The following is a 21,504-nucleotide window of genomic DNA, read 5'->3' as shown; positions in this document are numbered from 1 at the left end:
AGTATTTGACATTAAGTCATTCACTGGAAAACTATAAGGAAATGTAAATCTTCATAGAAGAAATAATGTTGTGAATCAAACATTGGCTTGCAAGAGAAAGGTAGGAAGCAAACAAATCAATAGTCCACTGGATAAGCTTATAATGAACAAGTACTGTTCTAGGATCCAGATTAATTAATGAATATATTAATCAGCCTTGTAGAGAAGAGAAAGAACAGTCATTTGGCATTCGTGCAGGTAGATAAAACAACTTTGTTAAAGGCCATCAGAATTCTAAGTGGCTACTTGACGAAACTGCAGTTTGCTCCATCAGTGGAATCAGGAAGAGCTATTCCGCCCCCCCCCCCCGCCCCCCGGCATCAACAACACCACGCCACCTCAACGTCTGTTCCCTAGGCTTGAGAGACCTTCCAGAATAGATTCAGGAGAGGGGGTTACATAGAAAAGGGAGAGAGAGGAGAGGGAATGAGAGAGAAAGTCCCACTTGGATTCTTCACAAAGGAATCTGCTAATCACACTCAGCCTTAGATTCCAGAAGTATGGATAAGCTTTGTTGTTGTCACCAATCCTTCTTTTGGGCTGCCCCATTCATTTATTTGGGGACTTTTTCTGATTAAACCAACACCTTGACCTCAAAGAAATCCACCCCCCCCCCCCCCACCCTGCAATCTTGGCCTTACATTAAGGGGAAGGGTTTGTACTATAATTCTTTTGAGCCCGTGCTTTATTCATGTACTTCCAAGGTTTAGTCTGAGCTGGGTCTCATCAGGGATTGTCCATCAGTGCAAAGGCTCATCTCTGGATATGCGATGCACCAATGACTAGAGAAGCACTGAACATGCTCAGAAGACTCTGCAATAACTATGGACTGCCCTGATCAGCACACATTTGGGACTTGGGCTGAGGATGCATCTGCAGCTTCCATACAGAACAGACCCCAGAACATTTCACGTCTGAAGTATATCCAACCATCACTTTAGAAATGGATGGTTGTATAGGCTTCAAGCGCTCAGATATCTTTTTACACTACATTAAGCTTTCCAGGCGTTCACTGAAGATCATGTTGCAGTCAATTTGTTCATCTTTTACAAGACACTGCGGTATATGACTATTGGCCTTTTGCTTGCAAGCCCTTTGACTTAAACAATCAGTCCAATGTGGCGAATATTTTTAGGAATATACAGATATTATGGGCATTATGGCTAGTTTTGCTTGCAATACCATGCCTACTTTTATGTCCTCTAACTTTAGAAATGCAGCATTGTTTCAGCAGCACTCATTGTAAGTTTCTCAGATTTTTCTCAAAATCCCTTTTGATATCAGCCGTGTTTAATTCCCAAGATGGCAATGTATCAAAACATCAATTCCATTCCCATAAGCTGGCATCAAGAAGGAGATGCTGAGGATGTATGTGTAGATAGTTTGTTAGCTGCCAATTCTGGCCCCAGGTTTGACTGCTACATGGAAAAATAATTAATGCTCCATTTTGGAATCTACACAGACTGGATGACAAATGCTCCCTGACCTCCCATGAATATTTCATTGCAGGAACAGTGAGCTGACAATTAAAGCCTCTTTGCCAAGGCCCCTGAAGGGCTGCGCTTCCTTTCTCATGAATTCTTTTTGTGTTCTCGAAAAAATAAAATAAAAGCACATTCCCTAACCTACAAAAAGAACTTACAGAATCCTGGTCCACCCTTGCCAATGGCTAGAAAATGGCTGGCAGAGGAGATATGAAGATATTAGCATGAGAAATAACAGCTCTGACACATCACACAGATATGGGGGTGCGACTCTAGCCAGCATCCCTCTGTTGAGGTCGCCACCCCCATGCACCAAGCTATGCCATAGAAGATTGTTGTAGGCACATTGTGGGTCTCTGTGTTGCCACACCTCTGCTGGCAGCTGGCAGGAAAATGGGGCAGAGTCAGAAGCATTCACTTCAGGCTGGTTCGCACAACACAAGGGCAGTCCATAAGGTATGGTGGTTTCTTAAATGTCCTGCATGTGTTTGTTGCAGGCTGTTGCCTCTGCTAAATACCCTCACCCTGTCACAACCCAGTGAGGGAAGCTTGTTGGCATAGTTAACAAACCACCCATAACCTATGGCTTGTAGTAGGGCTGTGGGGGTGGCTTCTGGGGATCCCAGCAAGACACTTTCACCAGGTTCATGAGAAGGCGCAGCAGCATGCTTGGAAAGGCAACCTGGTGCCCTGAAACTAGCAAAAGTGAGCCACAATGGGCTGCTCTGATTGTGCAAATCAGGTCACTAGGATCAGCGAGGCAACCGCTTCTAAATGCTACGGGAGTGACAGTGGCGTGCATGTGTGGTTCCCACATGGAAGCCATGTGGGGCAGCCATTCTCCGGTGAGGGCAACGTTGGAGCAGCTCTATGAGGGTCTGGGCTCTCCCTTTCTGCTGCCAGTCAAAGTGAGCAATACCAGACTGGATGTACAGATGATTTCACCATATTTAAAGCAGCTGCCTGTGTAGCTAAAAGAAGAATCCTAGTGCACCTGTCCGCAATGCACACAGCTGGCAGCACCTGGAGGCACCTCCCTCCATAGTTAGTGGAAAAGGCAAGCAAGCTGGAGCAAGGGGAGAAGGAAACCAGTGGTGCAGAAGACAATTTAGCCTTTCTGCTTTAGGCAGTGAAGAAGCGTCTGGTTTTTCTTCTTAGGCAACAAAAGGTATTGTGCCCTGAGCATGTATAAAAATGTTGCTCAAAACCTTGGACGTAATCACACATTAAAGAGCGGGTGTTTCTCTCTGCTGCCATGCTTCTCTTCTCTTTGTCCCCAGGCTGGTTCTGGCTGCTTGCATGGACATCCCCACCCCCAGATGCTCTTGAATTCCATCCTGCAGTCCCTGATCAGTCCATCTTGCCCAGGAGAGGAGAGACTCTACCTTTAGAGTTGGACTTGATAGGCCCTTTTAGAAGAGGCTTTCATGATGCCATCCATGAGCAGTGTGGAGGTTCTCGACGCTAGCATCTTCCACGTGTAACCATACCCTGTTTCCCCACTGCTTCTACCATCTTTGTTTTTCTTAGTGCAGACAACCCATTACGGAGAAAAAAGACAAAGTAGCTACACAATGGCTTTCAGCTGGTAGGATATGAAGCCCTAAACTGGAGGCAACCTGATTCTGATCCTTTGGGATTATGTTTATTATGGAGCAGTGAGAATGGCTCAGCATTTAAGTGCCTGGTTCTTCCCATGTCCTGTCCTGGAAAACTGCAATGGAGGGCACTAGTGCTGGAAGGCAAAGGGAAGACATGGATGCCAGCACACTGAGACTGCACAGCTTGTGAATAGTGTAAGCATGGAATAGACCACAGGCGAAAACCTCAGGCTTGAGAGCCAGGTCCGGCCCTCCTAGGGTCCCAGTCTGGCACTCCAGTGTTCCACAGATGACCCTGTCTCCTCCTAGTGTCCTTCCTTTCCAGCAAGCTCCAACAGCTCAGCATTTTCCTGGCTTTTGCGTAGCTTCATCCTCATTCTGATAGGTTAAGATGCTTCCCATAAGGCCTGGTCGTCAAGGTGAATGCCTTCTTCTACAATTTCCACCATTTTTTGCAGCATGGGTGAATTTGTCAGCGCATAACTTTTGCCTTAAACCAAAAGGGGTAGACTTGATCTTAGAATGTTCTTTGCACATGTATAATGTCTCTGCTATTAAAGCTGAACAAGTGATCTCCTGAGTCCACAATATGGAGAAAGAAATACCAGTGCCCAGCCATCCCTTGCCCTCACCCTGCTGTGGTACAGTCCTGCACATATCTAGTGTTCCCAGTGAAGAAGCAGCATCCTGGAAATCAAGAGATAGCATGCAAGGCAGGTGGGAAAGCAGATCCCCGACTTTCCACTGCTTCTCCCAAGTCTCCAGTTGTTGCAGATCAGATTGACGGGACTGGCAAAACTGAGTGGGAGAGATTCTTTCACTCGAAAACTTTGGGGGAGTTTGGAGTCAGGCATGCTGACATTTGTCCATCAATCTCCTTCCCTGCTAGTGCCAGGAACAGCAGCAATGGGCTGGCTGGAGAATGACACCTCAGGAACAAGATGGATATCCAGGGTCCGTGTTAGATGACAAACTGTCAACAGGACTGAAATGCAGCACAAAAGGATAGCCAAGTGGGCATGGCAGTGGGACAAGAGACTCCTGATTGATGTTGTTGAGCCTTCACAGCTGGGGAAAGCAAGCTACTGCCCTCGTCACTTCGGCAGTGAGGGATGGCTGAGGACGTCCCTCCTCCTGCAGTTCCTTCCCAGGAAAGATGTTCCTGCTGGATAGAGGGAGGCTGATGCATCTAAACCAGCAGGAGGCCTCATTGGTACGTGAGGTCCAGCTCGCTGTCCTGGAGAAAACAGCTAAATACATCAGTGAAGAAACTTTATATTTACATAAGAGGAAACTCACGCTTTCCTTCCTAGTCCTCTGAGGTCTGGGTTTTTCCCCCTACAAATGTTGCCATTTCAGAGGATATTCACAATTGGGATGCACAATTTTGGATACACAAAGGATGGTCAGTTTGATGGTCTCAGCAATGAGTATGTGTCTTCTCTTCTCCCATCTATCCATTCCTTTGGGAATATTTTCACATCCTATGGCCAAAAGATGATGAAGAAAGGAAAGCCTGAAAGAGGAGCTAACTTTAGAGAGCGGGATTGCTTGTGAAGTGGGATCCAGCACCAGCATGGATGTCTCCAGAATCCAGATAAGTATACACGCCTCCTATTTCCAGTTCTGCCTCTGCTCACCATATCAGAGACTAGGGATTGGCAACTGGCCCTCCGGACATCTTGGACTGCAACTCCGATCAGCTCAAGCCAGCATGGCCAATGGTCAGAGGGACTTGTTGCCTAAAACATCTGAAGGGCACTGGCTTGCCTACTCCTGTTCAAGACACCTTTTTGAGGGATGTGAGGACTTCATTGATCTAACCTCAGATTATGATTTTCCATGAATTAAAGAAGTCCTTCTTTATATGCAAGATTTTGCAATGCTTATTATTAAACAGCAAGTTGGGAGCTGCCGTTTGGGATCACACGATGTGTTGTGGTGTCATGTATCATGTAGGAAGCTGCCATGTCATGAGACAGGAACATAAGAAGCTTCCGTACACTGAGTGAGACCATTAGTCTGTCTAGCTTAGTATTGCCAGCACTGAATGGCAGCAGCTCTCCAAGATCAAACAGGAGTATTTACAGACCTACCTGGGGATCAAACCCAGGACCTTCTGAACACAAAGTAAGTGCTCTGCCATTGAGCAATGGTGCTTTCCCATTCGCTTCCCCTTCCTGATTGGTTGTTTCCATGTGGCCTGTCAACGTGTTGCTTAATGACCACTGCTGATCAGTGCAGCATAACGTGCTCTGTCGAGTTATTCTTCCAAGTGAGCAACACATGGTCTTTTCCCTCGGCCAAAGCCATGTTCTCCTCTGTGCTTGATAGCCACCCCAGCTGTGCCAGACGACCTGAGAACTCCACCTTCTTGGATTCCCATTCCAGGACCCCTCCCAATGTCACCCCTTGCTCCTACTAAAGCCAACTTTTGTTTAACAAGCAAAGGGGAAAGGGTCCTTCATGAGCCATCTGATATAAGGTAAAGAGGGAAATAACCTTGGTTGAGCAAGCAAATAGGAAACCAAGTCTCAAGTGAGAAAGACATGTTGAATTGGGGGTGAATAATAACCCATGCTTCTTCTAACGTGATTCATTTGTGGGAAAAGTTGCATTCCCAGTCATTTCCTCTAACTGGCTTGGAAACAGTAACTGAAGTGCTAAATTGACATAATTAGAGTTCTTCCAGAATTAATAGGGTTAAACTCATAATCAATTGCAGAATGATGGATGAACCACAGTGAAGTTCATTAAATAGGCATCCAGGCTCATTACACAGGTGGACATGATGAACACAAGAGTTTCAACCAACAAGCCAACTAATTACAAGTTATGGTAGAATTGCTAATCAAAATTAAGCACTTTTAAGCCAACAATCATAGTTGTACTTACTTGTAGGTAGGAATGTCATAGAAATCTGCAATGGATTCAACATGAGCTCAAATTTCTGTGAACCCTGTGAAAACTACTTTTTCAGAATCTCAAGAACTTTTTTTATTTTTTCTTTGTGGGGGTATTTGGGCAAATGAAAATCGGTGCAAGTGCACACCTGCAGAAGTGCACATTAGAGCAAACGCACATTTGCATATAGGGATCAAACTGTCATGCATCCCTTTACAAATTCTGATTCCATCCATGCCCATGGAATGAAGGCTGCCTGACAATCTGGGAAAGGCAGATGGAACAGATTTATCAAAATCCCCACATCCCTACTTGTAAGTAAATTGAATTGGGCTTACTGAAAATGTTCCTAGGATTTGGCTACTGGACGCATTTATTTCACAGGGGAACTTAACTCTTAACTCTCTTGCATTGGAATCAATTAATTTTGCGTGCTTAGTGTGCCTGCCTTGCCTCCTTTTTGTTCTGTGTGTCAGATCGGTGCTTGAGAGGGGCTCCCCGGCCCTTTGTGCTGGCCCTTTGCATGACGGAGGCTATAACCTGCTCCAAGAAAGGAAGGGCAGATGAACCCTTGGCCCTTGCTGGCTTCCATCCTTCTTGGGTTCACACAGTTGCCACTTATTTTTCTTCACTGCCTGCACTATAAAAATAGCTCTTTTATCCTTTTGTACCCCTTTTGGTGTCCCCTAAGTACTTCCTCACACATTCAGTCTATTCACTGTACTAGGAAGAATGAAAAGGTAATTAGACATGGGGTTAAGATCAAGGCATTCGACTAAAATTAAGCCACCAACAAATTTACTTTTTACCAAAAGCTTTGTACAACAGCAGCTAAACAGTTATTGCTATATTGTTAGAAACAAAATATTTTAAAATAATTGTGCCCATTAACTGTAACTGCTAGCAGTTAATTATAAGCATAATTAGGCTGTGAAAATAACAAGACAACTATCCATCCATTTAAACCCAGCGATAGAGGTCTTCGCCCCGCAGCTCTTCTTGGTCTTTTGGCAGTACCGCTTTCAGCCATCTTATTCTCAGCTCAGCCACTTTGAGCCTTGGAGTTTGGATCTTTGCAACCTTCTCCATCCTAGCTTCTTTCTCAAGATTTCTAGCTCTCATATCCTCACTGACTGCCATCTTCACTCATATACACTATTCCAACTCTCCTTTCCCATAACTTCTTTGCTAAGCAGAAGGACTGTAAAGTTTTCAGTAGTAACTCATTTCCATAGAAACTAGGTATCCCCCTCTCCATTTCAGTTTCCAGGGCTAACCTATTGCCCCTTCAATTACCATGTGAACCCTTTGGCAAGGGTAGTCCCCAAATGCCAAATAATCTAATGTCTAAATGGAAAGGCAGTCTTTCTATCATCAAGAACAATGTGGCAGAACAGCTTTTTAATACAGCACCTTAACTACAAATTTTATAAGGGTAGGCTGAGTTTTGGCTAAAATTGGTGGGAGTCAGGTGGTAGGTTCTGTAGTTTTTATCGAGGGCTACCTACTTTTCCCTTCATAATTTAGCCACTATTCAATTAAATGGCACCATTTTAATAATGGCCAATAAAAACAATGTCAAGAGAGCCACCTGAGTCAGCACTGGCCTGTCGTCCTCGCCAGTTATCAGCCAAGGTCATTTGAACCTTTGCCTTCCTTTGATGTTTTTGTCCATTTCAGCAAGAGCGAAAAGGATGAGAATAGCAGGTATACAAGCAACAGCAGACCTGGATGGCAAAAACTCCAAAACACCAGCTGCAACCATTTGCAGACAAGGTAGCTCACGGTAAAGACAGGATTTATTTATAATTTGGCAACATTTCTAAAAGCAGAAGTGAGGTTGTCAGTGTTGGTAATTCTCTGATAAGGAGATATGCACAAACATGATTAAGATGCATCCTTCTGACATCTGCTAAAGAAAGGATTTATTGTGTTGATGCATCCATGATTGCATAACATTTTAACGTGCACTACCCATATTCTTATGAGATGAAATAGCTGGAGGGGAGGAAGGGGGAAACAAGCAGGAGTCCAAGTAATGCACTGGCTTTGACTCTCTCAGTTATGTGTCCTTAGAGTGCAACAAAGCAGGATTTTTGAGAGTATTTACTCTAGATAACTTGCTCGGTGTTTGTGCATGTGGTGTGCATTTCAGCAAGTGCAACTTGTACATAGAGGAAACCTCCATGCCTACACACAGGAGTGTGCTTGCCACAACATCAGTGAATGCTGATGGCTGATAACAACTTGCCACCAGACAGCAGCTCGATGGCTTTTAATGTGACGTATCGTCAGTGGCCAAAGGCATTGACTCGTGTAATGTGTGTATCTCTACACTATATATACTGTACTGAGGAAAAAACCCAGATCTTAGCTGCAATCACCATTTAGAGAGCATATCACATTGCGGTATATTCCTGCATGTATAGGAACTCAGGTGCCTCCTGGGCCTTCTTAACCACAAATCAGGATTAGCATCACAGTTACTAATTGCTTGGGATTACACTTTGATTATATTCCCCTGAAAGCACATTTAAAACATCCCTATTAACTTTGCTCTAAAATAGTTCCCTTCTTGTGATTAAAAAGATCCATGCTTTCAGTAACCTGCCTCTGAATTTTTATTTTTTTAATTTTTGCTTCACTTTTTTTAGAATGTACGTGTGTGCAGATGTCTGCTTACAACACCTGGATTCCTAGCCCACTTGGAGAATGGCTGGAGTGCACTGGACCATGGGGCCAGGGAAGGCACGGCATTCAGATCCTTGGCTGCGCCCCACCTCCACACGCTGAACAAAGTATAGCCTAATTCTGCATTTGTCACTTCCCTAGGCTCTTTCCCAGCCACCCTGATTTGTGATTTCTATTTCAGGAACTCTGCAAAGGACTGATGCTGATTAATTCCCCCACTAGGAACTAAAAGTAGCTCTCATCCCAGGATGCAGAGAAAAAAGGGGGAAGGAACCCTGAGCATCCACTATGTAAACAGTATTAATTCTGGCATGGAAATAGCACTTAGGCTTCCCACAGAATGACTTACTATGCTTCCTAATGGACACAATGCTTTGTTGATAAAAGCCCTAAAGTGCATTTAAACAAATATTTTTAAAATGAACATTCCTTCATCGCCCACCAGAGGATTCCTCTGTAATCTCTTTATATAACAGCCCAGTTCTCTCCGTGTAGAAAGGTGTAGGTGGCACTACGGGAAACAAAGAAGAGATTAAACCATGTGCCTGCAAACTTGGCCAATGTGTTAAGTCTGGCTTATTTATTCATAGAATGCCTTTCCTTCAAGGAACACAGACTGAGTAGTTTAGCCTTAGAGCCGCCTTGTGAGGCAACCTGGCATGAGAGTGAGTGAATTCAAACCTATGCAGGAGTTTTGTACCTGAGTAGAGGTTCAGATCTTGATTCTGCTTTCTGACTGGTTGACTCAGTCCCAAGTTAAGCTCTGGGGGATTCAGTCTTGGTGTGGCAGGGAAACTGCTTCCTGTCTTAGTTCTCCTTAAAGAAATGTTTTTAAAAATGTTCATACTTCATGGCCTATGGAACTCCAAGTGCCACAATCTTTGCCTTTTCTCGTGCTACCAATTCTCTTGGAATATTTTTAAACCCTCGAGCAAGTTGGTATAAGAGACTTATGCATGAGATGGGTGCCAACAGTAGAGACAATATAAAATATTTAATCAAGTGGTTTATTAAGTAATAATGTGTACTTAAGGGAATAGAGCATAGCTCAAATTATAGGATAGGAATGCTTAAATGTGCTTAAATTAAACATTCTCGGTTACCATATTAATAAGAGAGCCTTCCCTAGTAATAGTCATTGCAATCATTTCGGCACCAGGGGAAGACAGTTCTATTTTCCAGACATTTTAGTAATGAAGTAGCATTGAACTGATTTTATTGTTAGTTTTAGTGTACAATTTTTGCTTAAAATAATGTTAGTTAATGATCTATGTAGTTGTCAAAATTGTATTATTTTTGTATTTTATTTCTTTTTATTGGTTTTAATTGTTCACTGCCCAGAAAAGTCCTATAAAGGATTATTGGTGACATTTATAAATTTAATAAACAAGCAAGCAAGCAAACAAACAAACAAACAAACCTTTAATAGCTCTCCCCTACCCCAGATCCAAATTCTCGAAGCAACAGCTCAGCCAGTATCTCACAACCAGGAATGGATGCTGTTTGATTGAAGTCTCTCTCTACTTCCCACCTTTCCTGTCACCTCTGGCTTTAGATCTCTGAACTGTTCTATTTCTAAACTGCCCAATAGTCAAAACTCTCTCAGCAGGTTACCACAGCTGATAAAATACAATATAAAATACAGTTAAGACACATGGCATAAAAATTGCCATACAACATTTAAAAGCCTGTTTCTGAAGCATCGACTCCCTGCCTAAAGAATCCACATCTTGCAAGCTGACCTCCTGCTCCCCAAAGCCTCCAGCGTCAGACTCCGGGTTTCCCTGCAGAAGAGCTGTCTCGGACTGGCTTTCCTTTTCTCCCGGCTCTTGCAAGCACAGACCTTCAGCTCACCACCGGTGTCCCCAGCCCTCCCTGTCATCCCCTCTCCGGCTGCCCCTTGCTGTCCTACTATACCTGCCCATGACACTTCTTAACATCACTGACCAGTCTTCTTCCTCATGGACCTCATGACTGCCTTTGTTGACTCACCTGAGCCATGAAAACAAAGGCAACTTCTCCTAAACATTTAAAGCAACCTAAAACCATCTTTCCTAAGCCACTGTTACTAAGGCAACTGCAGCTGTTTATGGCTTCATACATAGTAACACAGCTAAGCTGCACAATATGTTACAGCTGCACAAAGGTCAGTTGAAGTTTTAAAACATAAAACATGCATCAAATATACAGTGTTTATTCAGAGCAGTAAACAAGGAGGGCCTTGTGAGCTGCACTGAGGTGACCACAAGAGAAAGTTATCAGCTATTTAAACAGTAACCGTGGTGCAAAAGGACCCTATCAGGGGATTCCGATGGTCAGTTCCGTATGCTGCCAAAAGAGGGTGGGGTGGTGCAGTTTTACTGCTCTGGCGTCTGTATCAAGATGTGTTCCCTTCCTGTTATGAGTCTTTCACATATATAAGAATTCAGATTACCCATCCCCACACCGATCCCACTTAGCAACACTCGATACCATACTTATTTCTAAGGCCAAAGACTGGTCATTGCTGTGACTTTTTTCATGGGCAATGCACAGTGAAAGATTGTAGTGTTGCACATGTTCATTCTGCATAAAAGGATTAGACAAAATGATTGTCTATTTCTCTTTAAGCAGTTAGAATGTACCTGAATGTTTTGTCTCATATCTTAAGTCCTACAAGAGTTAGGGGTCTGCTCTTTTGTATTTGAAAGCTGGGAATATGGGCTAGTTTGTGGCCCCTAAAACGTTGGACTGTAGCTCCCTTAGCCGCATGGTTGGCTTGCTTATTTATTTATTTATTTATTTATTTATTTTTGGTTTATATCCTGCTTTTTTCCTACAAAGGGCTCAAGGCAGCTTACATCATTCTCCTCCCCATCTTATACCCACAACAACCCTGTGAGGTAGGCTGGGCTGAGAGTCTGTGACTGGCCCAGCTGTGGAAAGCAGGCAGGTACTTTGAAACAAAAGCAAATACTATGAAGTTTGCTAACTTAAGCACTAGTGGGGAAACATTCATAATACATAGCAGACTCCTTTGACAGACAACACCCTTGGGTGCTTGGGAAGCTGACAAGGGGACTAAGGGAAGCCCACACCCTATTACGATTTGTCAGGGGTATATGTGTCAGAGGTGATGGCTGAGCCTGCTTCACCAGCCAGAAAGGTGTGCAAGGACAGAAAGACCCACATCATCTTTTGGCCTAGGAAGGGCTAAATCGAAAAGAAGAGGACTCGTTAACCCATATGTGGTTCTAACCTTCTGCTTTGTGGAGAAGGAAAGATGTGCACTAGCTTCTGCAGGGCCATAGCTGCTATCCCGCTGCTTCTTAAAGTGCAATACACTAGGAATCTGGTCTGCATTATAGTGGTGTTCCTGGAAAGGGTCAGGCACACCAGTCACCCTGAGAACCCGTTTCTGATTCAACTCCTGAGCCCAGCTAAGATGGAAGCTTCATCCATCATGATACCAGCAGGGGATCTCTTGCAATGGAGCGCTCCTGGGGCAAGAGTAGTCACGGCTGTGGTGCCCTTCTGCCTCACCCTGTTGCCTGCGCATACATGCACACGCACGCCACACATGCACACACACAGAAGCGAATCTGCTCAAGTCTGGGTCTGAGATTTCCAGACACCCCATGCAGGCCAAGGGCGCTCTTGCTGAGCAGGCAGCAAAGGGTGTTGGCTGAGTTCCCATCTCTGCCAAGTCACAGGAATAGTATGCGACAGGCACTGAATTGCAGTGACGGACACCTCCCTGTCTCCATAAAAACATGCCAGAGAGGGATGAATGGACTGGTAGCAGTTCCAGCGCCAAGTGACACCCTGCTTTTCTCAGCATCCCACGTCACGGCATACCTCTTTGTCACTGTCTAGAGCTGGGGAGAGATTTTGGTTTGGGTGGCTATACACGGGCAGCCTTAACACCCACATGCACCCATTTAAGCAGAGACAAGTGGGTTAAGGATGACTGGGAAATAGACCTCTCCTATCTTGTGCCAGTTCAGTGGCAGCATGAGAAATGATGTCTATTAATTTGTGGATGAGGCTGATATCTAGTAATGGATGTCTAGTAATTCGCTGATACAGGAATTCTTAATTTGATTACCAGGGCCAGTGTTCTGTCTAAGTAATGGTGCTCAAAGGTCACATTTCCAATAGGACCCAGCCCCCTAAGTATTCAGGGCAATGATGAAGTAGGATACAGGCATCTCAGGGCTCTGAGGGCTGAGCTGGTGCAGGGTCTACCTGGGGTGTGTCCTGATTTGTCCCCCCCCCCCCCCCAAATAGCCTGGCGATCTGAGCAGTCCCAAAAGGGTAGAGGGAGCAAAGACACACCCGTGGGGAAGAACTGGGGGAGGTAGCTGGCTGAAGGAATAGCAGGTGGAGCAGTCATGCAACTCACCTCATCTCTGTCTTCGGCCTATGATAAGGCATAGTATTTCTTTAAATGAGGGTATTTCTAAATGTGGCTCTAACCTTCTAAAGCAGCATGTGCAAATTGTATGCACACCTGTGCTCTTTTGTCCTTTTTCGGCAGTGCAAAAATGTGGCAACACTGTTCAGTGAACACTTGCACACACATGCAACTTATTTAGAGGTTGTGAGTCCAGGAGGAAATATTGCCTTCAGGATAGTCTCCTATATGATTATGATAACCCTGTCCCCACAACGCCCTTCAAGAACCAAACACTCACTCTTGTTATATCATATTTTTTCCTCTTGTGAGGAACCCAAGGCAGCTTATATAGCTCCATTTTGCCCTCACAACAACAACAACCCTGTGAGGTAGGTTAGGCTGAAAGTGAGGGACTGTCCAAAGTCACCCAGTGAGCTTCATGGCCAAGTGGGGACTAGAGCCCAGATCTCCCAGGTCCCCAGGCCAACACTCCAAAGACCACACCACACTGGCATTCTAAGAGGAAACAACTATTAAGAAGCAGCTAATGACATTGCATTTTCTTGATGATGTCTGTTTTCTGGCTTTGGTCATGCAGAAACCTAAAGGAAGAATAAGGTTCAACAGTGCAAGATGATTTATACTATTATATCTGAGATCAGAATCCAGTCCCCTGTAATTACACAGCATGAGGGAATGTTTTTCTCTCTCTTTTTTTTCCAAGTGTCCTGTAATGTCATTTGCTAAATATATTAGATTGCTCTTTACCTTGGCCTGATCTTTCTAGACCTTTCAAAACACTCCCTTGCATCTCCACCTCAGTGGGAATTTCACAAATCACTGTTGATTAGTCTTGCCTCAAATAGGATCATGTATCATTATCTAAAATACCTTTCTTGCAAAACACCTCCTATCCCAAGGACAAAAAGAATGTCAGAAAGAGGCTCGCCGAGGCTGGCCTGTGTCTTGCGACACACAAAGCCCAGCTGTGAGGAAAAACTTCAGATGCAGCAACGTATTGATCGACATTAAATACGCTCAAGCACTCTCTAATTGAACTGACAGAGTACCAGTGTTTAAAGGCAGAAAATTAAGGCCGTTAATATAATAATGAACAGTTGTGCTCACTGTCTGTGCCTCTGACATTTCATATTGTCATCCCACCAGTTAATCGCCACCTCTTCCCCTTTGGTGGGAGTTAATATGTTTTCATCTGCTCACCCAATGAGGTAGCTCACCATCGTTTGACAGCTTCTAATACATTCTACCTATTAATGAGGCACCCGGCTAGAGCAGCGCTCATGACAGAGTAATAATAATCCTCTGTTCTCAGAAGGGATTTTCATACATGGTTCTAAAGGCCCTTTCTGTTTTAATTTCCCCGTGGCTGCAATATATTAACGTAAAACTCACATTGGCTAGAATATACAGCAGATTCTTAAAATGGCTTTCTATTTCCTTTGTGACTCGCAGCACTGACACAGGCATACAAATAACAGAAAGACCCTTGTAGTGTCAGGTATGAAAATGCCTGCTGTATATTAGTTTGTCTTGCTGTGGTCTCATCCCTCTATTAAGTGCTGACAGGTGTATTATTGTTATTCGTTACCTTTTCATTCTACTCTTCCATCAAGGAGCTCAGTGTGGAGTTCCTGGTGGTCCTAGTGCCTAAAGCACAACACTGCGAGATGGGTTAAGCGAGGAAGTAATGAGTGGCCCATCCACTCAGGGATTTAGCTGAGGTCAGGGACCAGCTCTCTATCCGTGTACTCCATGGGCGCTTGAGGTTCGACAAAAGGGTACAGAATAGGCACATCTTTAACATAGACTAGATAAGCATGTGTCTCATGGACCAGCACTCCAATCTGTTGCCTGCAGAGGATCCCAAGCCCTCATCCTCAGAAGAAGAGAGCCCTGAGCTAAGGGTTATGCAATTCTGTTACAGAAAAGCATCATGAAGTTTCCCTTTGTTCAGGATTCAGTTCCCCAGGAAAACCCAAGAGGACTGCTCCACCTGCACCCAGAGCAGGTTGTATTGCTGTCCTTTGACTCTGAGGACTCCTGCCAGGAGGACACCACAACCACCCCCACATTGTGGAAGCCTGAGGTGCTAACCTAAACCAGAGGAATTAAGAGAAAAGGATTTAGCTGGTGTGGAGGAGGAGGTAACCAGTCCCAAGAAAGCCAAACCAGTGAGCATCTGTCACTTGTTGGAGCAATATGGAACTCAGCTTGCACGTCTCCCAGCTCAAGCACCACCCCAAGCTCTCAGTGGTCCTATCCTTTTCTTGGGTTTGCTCTCCTGCCCTCGCTTCTAGGAATCACAGCATGAGTTCTGGTAAAGCCATTCATTGAAATAATTCCAATTGTGGGCTCATAGCTTTGTCAGAGGTAATCATATGCTCCAAGTCCGGCTGTCAGGAAGCCGCAAGTGCCTCTCTGATCATATACTCCATGGACCCAGTGCCTAGTTCTCCTGACTACAGAGCCCACTGGCAGTCTCATCCTTCGTGCATGTTTCCACAGGTGGCTGGAAGCTCTACCAGGGGGTAATCTATCATCTCCTGCAAAGGCTCCAGGTTTATATACAGAGGAATGACCCCTTTGGATTGCTACCCAACCCTTGGCCTTGGCACAGAAACTTGTCCTTCAGTTGTGGCTACACCTGACTCGCCATTTCTGCCCTGCCCATTTTCGTTGACTGTGAGCCCAGACAGATGTCCCTGGAATAGCTCCCCCCACTGCCCAGTTGCCAAGGACAGTATCCCTGTCTGATCAGCAGGTGCCTCAGTGAAGGCTGGGCCTTCAGGGTGAAGAAGAGTAGTGACGTAAGTCTCCAAGGCCTCTTCCCTCCCCTGTTCGCCAGGTGGTGGGAAGCCTGGCCAAGGCGAACTGTTTGGTCTCCTGTTCCTCATGGCTTCCTCCTTCTCAAAGCACACATCTGCATCTGAGTGGAAGCTCTGCCTGACTGAGGCAGGTTCTCATACTTGCCTTCCTGTGAAACATGACTTGGCCGAAACCTTGGTAAAGACCTGGTCCCTCCTGGAGCCCTTTAATGCACACCCCACCTGTGCCACAAGATGCGAACCCTTTGCCCTGACAGAGGCAGAGCAGAGCACTATGAAGTGGCTTGATTCAGAGTCAGACAGCAGCTCACTGGGGCCCAGGCAAGAGTCTTTCTCATTGCTAGACAATGACACTTTCAATGTAAGAGCAAGTGGAGCAATGCTAAAGATTATGTCTAGTCTTTTTAGTGACCATGAGGACTAGTCTCCTACTTTGGAACAAGCAAGGAGTCACGGTCTTAGAATGCTGGATTGGGATTCAAGTTATTCACTTCAAGTCCCACTCACAGGGTGATTGCTACAAAGCTCACTGGGCGACTTTGCGGCAGTCCCTAAGGCAGTCTGCAGCAGTCTAACCTACCTCACAGGGTTGTTGTGAAGGTAAATGAAGAGGAGGAGGATTATGTAAACTCCTTGGGTGCCTTGCAAGAAGCAAAAAAACAAAACAAAAAACAGGGTATAAAGATAAAACAAATAAAACAACTGAGTTAAAATGAGGTACATCTTCTCACCTTAAGTTGAGGGAAATAAAAGATACTCTAAGCACCACACCTATCACAGAGTTTGATGGCTCCAGATCTGGAGTGCCAGGGCCTCCATTCCGAAGCACTGAATTGCTAGTCACTGAAGCTTCCACTGCATCATAGCACATGTGGCCATAAGTCACAAGACAAGCACCTGTACTCTTATGATATACACTCTAAGACCAGGGTCAGCTCTTTATTTTTGCTGCCTCCCCTGGCAATTTCCTGTAAACCCCTGCTGAACTTCTGTAGCTCCTAGGGACTAATTTCTAAGACAAACCATTCTGGAGCTAGAGACATGTTTGCCTCAGCCCCCAAAGACCAAAATAAATCTTTTTCCCCTTTGGAGGGGAGTGATATTAAGTGGGTGACATTGAGTCTGGCATGACAGGGATGGTGGCAGTGTAGAGATGGCTGGACTCTGTTGCCACAGCATTGTGCGCTTTCCACTTTCCCGCTGCCGCTCGAGCTGGTCGGGTCTCACTTGAGCGGCTTAGACTGATAAAATTCGGCCGACGGCCTGCAAACGCCCCTGAACAAGCAGGGACAGCAGAAATATCATTTCGACGGGGCGGGGGGAATGAGGCAGCAGGGATCCCAGCAAGGAGCAGGGCTGACTCAGCAGTGCATGCCGGTCTGGAAATAGCCAAGGCCTTAGGAGAATTTCCTTAAATTCTCTCATTTTGCCTTGTAGCATCACCTCGTGAAGAGCAGGTTCCCATCACAACAGCTCCCATCACTCCCTGCCGCCAACTGCTTTGCTCTTGTTGCCCGAAAGGTCCATTTCCCCACAGCGAGTGTGGGGAAAGTTCAGAGAAGGCTGAGTGGTTAAATGATGGCATCACCCCTTCTAGTTAAAAGTGTCGGTACAGCACTGCTTTCTGCCTTGCTTCTGGTGCCGCTTTGTGCCCTCCAAGACACTGTGGTGAGATGGGATGGAAGAGAGAGCAGAGCGGAGGGGATGGAGACCGTGCCTTTCTTGTGGGCATCGTTGCAAGCACTTCCTTCCCTTCCTCCTGATATTTCAGGTCACCCGTGATTTATTCCTCAGGAGCGGGCAGCTGTCTCTGATTCATAGGAAGCGCAGAAAAGTAACCATAGCTGTACAAATTGCTCTTAAAGTACACTGCGTTTTGGCAACATGCTGTGCAATCCTAGGCATATTTTCCTGGAGGAAAGGCAAGCAGTGTTCCATGGGACTTGCTCCTGGGAGGAATAGGGAGGTCTGCTGACTTAATCATTTGTGTGCGCGCGCGCGCATGTGCACGTGTGCTGAAGCTTCTTTTCTCCTTCCCCTATTGAAATGGAATCCCAGCTCCTTAATTTTTTTAAAGTCGACTCTGTTTGTGGGCTTGCTTGTTTGTTTATTGCACACATTTGTACACTGCTTTCCAATAAAACTGGAGCTTGTGCTGCAGCCTGAAATTCTCTGCTGAAAGAGCATCTTCCTTCCAAGGATTGCAAAGACTTGTGATGTGATGTTTATGGCTTTCTATGTTAATGACAAAACCTTAAAGTTATAGGATATAGAGTTGTTGTGAGAGATGTACAGGAGAGATGTGATGTGTGAGACACTTTATGTTATTACATGTAGCTCCCATTTAACATTAGTGATGGCTTAGCCTCTAACCACTGGGAGTTGCTGCATGGCATGTCTTCAAACCATCCTGGGCTCACAGTATATTGTTGCTTGAGAAGCAAGTCAGAGGGTTGAGAGTTTTGGTTTATCAAATAAGGAGCAGTGAAACGGGACAGAAATATAACAAGGGATATTTGAAGTCTCAGAGGCTAAGAGTGGGTTGTGTAGAGGTCTAAACTGATAGATTTAGAGATGATTCAAAGAAAACTAAAGAAATAAAGTCAAACTGGATTGATTTACCAGGTTTCAGAAGAAGGAGGGTACAAGGGACTGTACTTTCTCACTGGGCACAATCACCTAAAGAACTTTTCCTGGATTTTAACTATCTTTGGGAACAGATTCTGACTCAGCTGAAAACAAGTCTGAGAATCGCAGTGTGCTGCTGCCCCCTCCCCGCTTCCTGCAGAACCCAAGATGGCGAACTTCTTTGACAAAACCAAAAGATGAGAATGGGAAGCCCAAATGACTAGCTAAATAGACCACTAGTAAGGATCCAGGTTCCCTACAACATTGTTCAAAAATAGAATTCCAGGGAAAGCCCTGGAGCCAGATTTCTCCTTGAATCCTGTGCAAGATAAAAAAGGAAGGGAAGAAGGAAAAGAAGGAAAGCACTTTTTCATGGGTCTGGCATGTGAAACTTTGTATGAGATCTGGAAATATCTCCACACAATGCCCAAGTCTCCCAGCTTTCCCACCAAAGGAAAGAACCTTAAAGTCAGCAATTCATAACACTGACTTGTATTCCGCTCCCTCTGCAAGTCACCAATCCCTGAGATTTCCAGAGAGAAAGCTGTTCTTGGGAGTAGGAAGTACTGGGCACCTGCTGAGGATCCACACCTCAGCAGGAGTGCATGAAAAGAACCTCCAGGTGTTCCTCCAGCTCCAGCTCCTCCTGAAACCTGTTTATTCACCTGACTCTCTTCCTGGCCCAGACAACAGTGATGGTAAGAAGGAGGAGCAACAGATGTCACTACTGAGTTACTCACTGGTTACAAAGCAAGCAAGCAAGCAAGCCGTAGCACCACTGGGAAAGAGAAGGAGCCACTGCAGCTGGTGACAAGTGCAGTGTGAGGGTCGGCTCACTGAGGAACGGGGCCATGAGGGGTGCCTTGCCCAAGGGTCCTCAGAAACCTGGAGCTAGCACTGCAGGAGCCCCACAAAACTGCAGTCATGTACCTGCTCCAGGAGGTTGCTGTGTGTCTCATGCTGAATGTTGGAAGTCACGGTGTGATTGGGCTGCACCTTGGAAATGGCACCTGGCTAGGAATCTGGCTCTGTAGTAGGTGCTACGGAGGCAGTCAAGCTCTTTCTAGGGCTACACATCAGCGGGTGTAGGAGGGCTTGCAAAGCATAGGGCAGTAGAAGCCAAGGGAGGATGCGGGTCTTGGAGATGTGGCTACAGTGCCAGAGGAGGGGAAAGAGGGTGCTAGGAAGGATCCCGAGGGACAAACTGTAAGCCAAGGGAATTCTGGGCAGAGCTTGGAGCTGTGTGACCTGCCAAGTTGGGTACCAAATAAAAAAGCATCCAGGGTGACTAGTTCCAAGGAATTCAGGTTGGGAGCACAGAAGGCCAACATCTTCGGAGAGATTCAGGACTGATCAGGACTGATCCCTTAATTCTAGGATGTAAGGACACCTTCTTTGGGAAGCCTAGCTGCTTCGTTTAATCAAAGTTGGAGGGCTCAGCATTAGAGAAACCTTACTTCCAGAGACAGTTAGGTAGAGGTACTCAGAATGGAAGGTTGCCACAGAGGGGGCCAGGTGATGCACTAAGCTGCTGACCTATCTTGAGGTGAAGAGATTCAGAACCGGGCCATATTTCCAGCAAGATCAGCAACTTTAAATCCCTTATGGATTGCTTGACTTTAGTGGGGCCCTGGTAGTCTGGAAGGCATTTATATTTAACCAGGAGTCCCTGAGCTTTGCAGGATGGCAACTCATCTTAAATAAGGTGAAGGGAATACAAGTCATAAAAGAGGAGCAGCCAAGCATATCATCCTGAGGACCCTCTTGATCCCAGCCAGGAGGTCCTTGCATGGGCATCTTTCCCCAGAAAAATGCCATGTTAGACAAGGTGCTAAAATGTGCATGGAGGCTTCCCGTTCTGAACTTCTCTTTGATCTGGTTTAGCATTTTTAAAATCTGCTCTCCTTTACCATGGTTGTCAATGTTATAATTTTATTGCATTAGGCTTTGAATAATAAATTATCTATATGTAATTTACATCATCCTGAAAACTGCTCTGGTGGAGGGTGGATATGTAGAAATGTTTTAAATACATAAATAAATGGGATATTGATGTGATAAATAAATAATTGGGTGACTGCCCAAGGAAGCTGAAGGCTTAGAGCTCCCATCAGCCCTGAAAGGATAAAGATAAGTGAGTGGGCAGGTAATTCAGATCCATAGCACATTGTGGCATAATTGAATTGGGGCACGTGTGTGAAATAACTATAATGTGCATACACATTTAGGGACATGGATTTTAGCAAATCTTTTTCAATTTGAAGGAAGCAGCAGAGAGATCCAGTGGATTACCGATAATTTAGAGTTATCCTTTCTGCACAAGATAATCAGTTTCATAGACAGTGCAGGCAAATATGTCAAGCAATTTCTTGGTTCACTCAGCTGTAGCTGTTGAGATTTAAGTATTAATAGTGTTGGACCAAATGTCGATTTGGTTTGGATAATTTGGGAGGTAGGAAAGAGGAGGGGGAATATTTATTTCCAGGAGGAGCATGCACTGCAAGAGAGAACAGATTGAGCTGCATTGTCCTTCTGCCTGTTGTTTTGTCTCAAGACTAAATATCTTAGTGATTGAGAGGAACAGGTTTATTGTCATGGTTTTATGTGTGTGTGCATGCATGCCAAAAATTGAAGAGACTATTGCCCATAAGAAGGACATTTGGAGAGGGATGCGATGGAGGCATGCAGAATGCACACACAGGTGTTTATATATTAATGCCAAAGGTACCCAAGCCAAGATGGAACTGGAGTGCTATTTGGTACAACCAATAAGAACAAGAACATACCTAGCAGAGCTGGTGTCCTACTTTGCAAAGGGCAGTCCTCCATCTGTGGAACAGTATTTAACTTTGCGAAGGTGTCCTCTGTTGGAAGAAAGTCTGGCTAATGAGGTGGAATATAAATCCAATAAATAAAGAAACACGTCCATTAGG

This window comes from Varanus komodoensis, unplaced genomic scaffold, assembly GCF_004798865.1.
Source record: "Varanus komodoensis strain SLA01 unplaced genomic scaffold, ASM479886v1 scaffold1, whole genome shotgun sequence".
NCBI lineage: Eukaryota > Metazoa > Chordata > Lepidosauria > Squamata > Varanidae > Varanus > Varanus komodoensis.
This window is presented reverse-complemented; position numbering follows the sequence as displayed.